Raw genomic sequence first — 6,371 nt, 5'->3', positions numbered from 1 at the left:
CTTCATTCTGTTGTATATGCTTGACTCTTTCAATAATAATATCAAAGACAAATTTTTCAGGGTCATAAGTTGGCTGTAGTGGCTCAAGGTGACCTGCATTCCCTCTGAAAGCTAGCATGGGCATGTATCATACATAGAGATAAAAATAACCTACTGTGATTCCTGGAAGTCAGAGCTGTCTTAGAACTCTGGAGCTCCTCCCCCCCCCCCCCCAGTTACACAGAGCCATCAGCTGGGTGGGACCCCCTCCAAATTTAGATAGATTTTCTTATTTGGACAAATCTTTGCTGCACCCCCCCCAAATAAAGCCTATTTCTTTTTAAACCTGGGGGGCAGAGTTGCTTCAGAAGGGGGAAAATAAAGAAGAAAAAAGACAAAGCAAAAGACAGCCAAGAGGAATGATCAATTTATTACAGTGTTAGTGGCGCTAACACAGAGAGCCTGTTCTCAACTTTAAAGAGCCACCCAGGAGAGCTGAACAGAATGGGGGAATGGCTTCTGATTTAAAAGCATTTTCCTTGGAGACTCTTTTACAAAGCCTTTTCCTGGAACCTTCAAACCACTCTCACAGATTGTTTTACCATGTCCCAGGCCTAGCAGGGCCCAGACATGGCAAGAGTATAGGATGATTGGGAAAATCTGTGATACACAGTTAGTGGCTGGGTGAGAGGAATAGTTCTCAAATAGAAATCTGACCAAAGAGGCAGTTCAAGAGACAGAAGAGTAGGCTGAAAGCAGTGATCCTGGAGTGAGTCATGTAGCTGCTGCGTGCTTCCTACCTTACCCAGGGCTGTGGCCACAGTTTGAGGCTTTTGGATGTTGAAATGACTAGGCTCTGCTCTTTGTGGGAGAGTCTTCTCCTACCTATTCCAAATAAACAGCATGTCCAACCACACTCCGACAAACTCTTCTGTTTTGGATTTTCCAGGGAAAAGAAAAATGTACTTTAGGCAGATTATTTACATCTCCAAGCTTACAAGGGTAAGCTTCCCAGGGCAGCTAATTCTCCTATGAGGTTTGGCAGCTCCAGGCCACCAGCAGTGGGGCTCACCTCTCCTTCCTTCTTCTCCGGAGCCTGTGGCCCCTACCTTCCTCTTCCACCTTGGTGCCCACCCACAGGCCCTGGAGTGCTGCAGTGTCCTGGCATCTCAAGAGACAGGGAAACAACAGGAGTTTTAAGGGACCTGGGGGCTGGTGAGTTGCACTGGGCCTGCTCACTCCTCTCCTCCCCTAGAGTCACCAGAGTTCCTGCCACCTTTTAGCTGTCATGCACTCCACTCTGCTTTCCTTGGGTCTTTCCTAGTGACTTCTGGTACTCTTCCTCAGAGCCATCTGTCTGGGGTCTTTGTTCTTTGGGGGAGTAATCCCCTTTTTGTCCCCATTCTCACTGAAGTCCCTTCTGTGGCCTCTCATTTTTCCCTTTGGCCAAATTTCCACTGTTGGGCTGGGTATGCGCAATACATAAACAACCTGAGGTCACTTCCTGTTGTTTATGTGCCTTGATTGGGGTGATGTATATGCCCTCTTGAGTTTTTCAAGCTTTGGGACTTTTCTTGTATCTCTTCACTCTTGCTTCTTCGTGTGAGGTTCAGGTGATGAGTTCTTGTCACCTCCAGTTCAATTAAGCTCTGTGTGTGTGCGTGTGAGTGTGTGTGCGTGCATGTGTATGTGCATGTGTGTGTGTGAATGTGCATGCGTGGGTGTGTGTGCATGTGTGTACTCATTAAATACTCTGGCTATCACAGCTGAGACTTGAGCTCCAATTTTGATTTTGTGCAGTTTTGGATTATTTCCTAAATGTCTTTAGGCTTGCTGGCTCTTCTCTGAAATGCGGCTCATAGAAACTTCCTACCACACAGTATTCAGAGGATTACATGATAAGATACATGTGAAACATGTGCCATGTGTTGGGCCTAACTCAAGCCATGCTGACTATTACCATGCTGGATTGGCTCGCCTCACTTTCTAGTTCACATCTGAGGACTCTCCTATGTTTTTTGGATCTACACATCCATCTTTATAATTTTTTTTTTTTTTTTTTTTTTTTTGTTTTTTCGAGACAGGGTTTCTCTGTGTAGCCTTGGCCATCCTGGACCAAGCTGGCCTCAAACTCACAATGATCCGCCTGCCTCTGCCTCCCGAGTGCTGGGATTAAAGGCATGCGCCACCACGCCCGGCCTCATCTTTATAATGTTTTAAACATTTAATTGTTTGTGTGTGTGTGCTATGGTGGCCATGTGAAAGCCAGAGGACAACTTTCAGGAGTTATCCTCTTCCTGCATGCAAGTCTGGGGATCAAACTCAAGTTGTCAGGCTGGGTGGCAAAAGCCTTTACCTGTGTGCCACCTGGATGACCCCCCACCCCACAACCCAACCATTCCTCATGAGAGTTTCTGCCTTCCGTAGTCCCCGGACATGCACCTCCCACACATGCAGCCCCCATACAACTGCCTAACTCCAGACCACAGGTTTCTTGTCTCATCTCTTCTCCCTGCTGGTAGCACTTCTCTCCTATTCCTTGCGTCCTTATCTTCCTGTGGCCTCATCCTGCATCATCAATCTTGCTTTCACTGAGACCAACAGAGGCTGTGATGTGTCTGTGACTCATCTCGCCCTGCTGTCTCATCCATTCTGTGCTTATATTTCCAGTAATTGCTCCATTATGTGGGATTGGTGTATGGGGCTGAACCACCTTTCTAACCCCCTGATCTCAATGACATGTGAAGAATTTGATCTTCTCCCACTCACCAGGAGAGTAGACCCCAGGCCACGAATGCCTTTGATCACTAAGGATGAGTTGTGCAGGATACGTGCTTGGTGGAGGAGGTGAGATAACACTTTTCATAGAGGGTTTTACTGTCTGAATTGTGTGTTGAGTTTTGACAAGAAATGGTCGAGACCCCAGGAGTTATGGGGAAACTCAGCATGGGTTTGGATTTCTATGATTTTCTTAAAAAATTCTCCTGAATTATATTCAGTACTTTTAGAAATGCCAGTATGTTTCAGCCTTGCACAAATCCACAAGGCCAAGGGACTCTGCTGTCTGGAGAGGCTGTTATGAGGGCTGCTGTTCTAGTTTGGGTCAAATCCTGAGAGAGAGAGAGAGAGAGAGAGAGAGAGAGAGAGAGAGAGAGAGAGAGAGAGAGAGAGAGAGAGAGAGATTGGCAGAGGAAAAGCCAAGCTTTAGCTCAGAAGTTTGGAGTGACCATGGCTCAGCATAAGTCTAAACAAAGCAGCTAATGACTTTGCCATCCCAGGGACAGGTGGAGCCAGGACATTAGAGAGAAGATTGGCTCTGCTTGTGGCTGCTCATCCCCATGGCTCTGAGGAGTGGGTGACGATTCCACAAATTGAGAGGTTCGTGTAGGCAGCGGGACATGAGAGCATGACAGAGTTCCTGGACTGTTCTGCTTGAGCTTTATGAATTCTCAGAAACCAGAGACATGTCTAAGCTATGTATGCATTGTAGGAAAAAATATCTTGTTGGGATGGTGGATTTGTCCCTGTGTGAGCACCATAGAGGCACATCTACAAACCTGGACGATACAGTCTGCTTCACACATAGGCTATATACAACCTTCAGCTTTTAGGCTACAACTGTGATGCACCTAACTGTGACGAGATATGAGCAACTCCTACACAATGGCATGTGTGGGTCTCGGGGGATAGACGAACAACACCAGGCAAAGGAACATGTCAGCTCCACTGACTCTTATGGGATCACTGTTACATCTGCCTGCCATGCATCACCGACCAAAGTCTTCATGTGGCATGGTACCATGCACAAAGGATCTCTTAAAGGCAGCTACACATTGGCTGCCATTTGGGAGCATTTGTCCATTCTTATAAGTGGTATTTAAGAAGAGAAGGTAATCAAAACGGAGGCCCAGAGAAACAGTTGTCCTTGACAGTCGCGGTTCTGTTTGCTGTAACTGTTCTGCAACATTTTGGGAAAAGACAACTCCACCTTCAGATTTCTCAAGGGCATCTAGGGGATCAATCTATGAATATCAGCATACGTGCTAAGCGGGGGTGGCCCACGACTTTTATCTCAGCACTCAAGAGGCAGTAGGCCAGCCTGGTCTAGAGTGAGTTTCAGGCTACAAAGAAAACCACACATCACAAAGCCAGTAAAAAAAAACTTATGTCTTGAATGTGGAGTTAACAGGCTAAGATAGTTGGAAGTAGTTCGGTGAGCCTTTAAATGTCTATTGGCATGTAGCAGTGCCTTGGTCACTTTTATCTGTAAGAGAAGGCCAGTTGAGGACCAAGTGCAGGGTGCTATAAGAATTCTGTGGATAGGAAGGGAGGGGGGCTACAATTGGGATGTGAAGTGAATACATTTTTTAAAATTAATAAAAAGAAAGGGAAGTAAAAAATTGCTGTGGATAATTCTGTTGCCATTCATCTAGAGAGAGAGAGAGAAAGAGAGAGAGAGAGAGAGAGAGAGAGAGAGAGAGAGAGAGGGTAATTGTATGATAGAGGGAGCTCGGGATCCTGTCTGTAAGGCTGTGTGACTTAAGACAGGAAACCCAAAGCTCCCTTGTACTCTTTTGTCTTTTTCCCTTCCCCCTCCCTCCTCCTGGTCCTCCCTCTTTTGCTCCCTCCCTCCAGTCCTCTCTCCCTTCCTCCCTCCCTTTTTTCTGTATAACAGTTTGAACCTGGAACCACATACTTGCAGGGCACTACTCTGCCTGTTCCCAGTCTAAATTCCTTTCATCTTTCCCTTTTAGCTGTCATGAAGAACAGGAAAAACATTATGGGAAATATATTGAGTGACTCAGGAGAACACAGTGGGGGGCTGGAGAGATGGCTCAGCAGTTAAGAGCACTGTCTGCTCTTCCAGAGGACCTGGGTTCAATTCCCAGCACTTACAGCTGTCTGTAGCTCTAAGATCTGACATCTTCACACAGGCATATGAGCAGGCTAAATACCAATGCACATAAAATTAAAATAAAAAAGTAAATATGAAATAAATATTGTTTAAAAAAAAAAAAGAGAGAACACAAGTCGTTTAAAACACCCATGAGACCATAGTTTTTAGGTCTTTAAGGAGATCTACAAAGTAACACATATGGTTCCAGAAATCACCAAAGCTGTTCACTTGGACAGGACTGAAAACAATGCTTTCTTATGAAAACCAGTTGGGATTGGAGAGAGAAAAGGGGAGACAGGGACACAAGCACCGAGAAAATTTCCCAGGACCTCCTGGTAGTTAAGTGTCTCTTCAAAGGAATCCTTGACTCTATTGACTTTTTCTGGCTTTGGTGATAGTGTCCTCAGGCTGCCAGAACTAATACCACAAGTGGGGTGGCTTGGACAGCACCACCCCACGTCCCCACAGTTGCAGCAGCTAGAAGTCTGGAATTACAGCCTGGGAAGGGCTGGTTCCGGAGGTGTCTGACAGTACCAGCTCAGCGCTTTACTCCTGTCACCAGTCCTTAGTGACTCAGTTTTACACACATGCCATGCCAGTCTCTGTCTCTGTCACTCCATGGCATGTCCTTCTGTATCTCCAAACGTCCTCTGCTCAGAAAGACGGCAGGCGCAAGGGACCAGGCTTCTCCCTGATGAACTCCTTTTAACGTGGCTACATCTGCCAACTAACATCACAGGCACAAAACGAGGCAGGTGGGATGTTGGTACAGTTCAGAACGCTCACCCATGCACAGCTCTGACCAAGTGAACTGAAACGTTCCCTTGGATTCTGGCATGGGGGGTTTTCTGTGTGAACAATGCTTCTGATGGCAGGGAACCCAAGGTGCAGCAAGCTTTGCTGTACCCTCAAGTACACACAGGCAGAGCTTTATATGAAATTTCTGACCGGCTTTCCGTGTGTCTTTTCCTGATCCTTGGGTGTTCAACTCCTGGTCTAGAAATTTATTTTTTACTTTAATGAACAACTTTATGTTTTGAAAATGACTAATGAAAAATAAATCAACCACTTTGGACTGTATCAGACCATGAGTTTCTGGTCTCTGGCACTCTCTTCGTTTTTCTTCGTATCCATCTGCTTTAGCTAGAAGGAAAGTGACTACTTTACCTTTTTTTTTCATCACAGCAACCCCTTCCACAAGTAGGTTATGTCCTCACTCATCTGGGGACACGTGACACATTGTGAAGTTAAACATCAATCTTACTTACTTAAAAAAAAAGAATATTTATTTGTTTTAATTTTAATTATTTATTATTTATTCAGTATTCTGCCTGCATGACAGAAGAGGGCACCAGATCTCATGTATAGATGCATATAAGCCACCATATCATTGCTGGGAATTGAACTTAGGACTTTTGGAAGAACAGCCAGTGCTTTTAACCTCTGAGACATCCCTTCAACCCTCAATCTTATTTTCAAGTGTCTGTGAGATATG

At 45.5% G+C, this 6,371-nt stretch overlaps 1 non-coding gene across 1 annotated transcript; it reads left to right on the top strand.

Moving 5' to 3' along the window:
• The first annotated feature begins 3,814 nt into the window (after nt 1–3,814).
• LOC127194086 (small nucleolar RNA SNORA16B/SNORA16A family) lies at nt 3,815–3,963 on the top strand. The gene has a single exon (XR_007831221.1). It is a non-coding gene; the product is annotated as a small nucleolar RNA SNORA16B/SNORA16A family (small nucleolar RNA).
• The last annotated feature ends 2,408 nt before the right edge of the window (nt 3,964–6,371 follow it).

The sequence above is a fragment of the Acomys russatus genome, chromosome 9 (genome assembly GCF_903995435.1).
Source record: "Acomys russatus chromosome 9, mAcoRus1.1, whole genome shotgun sequence".
Classification (NCBI taxonomy): Eukaryota; Metazoa; Chordata; class Mammalia; order Rodentia; family Muridae; genus Acomys; species Acomys russatus.
The sequence above is the reverse complement of the archived record's forward strand: the minus strand, read 5'-3'. Positions and strand labels throughout refer to the sequence as shown.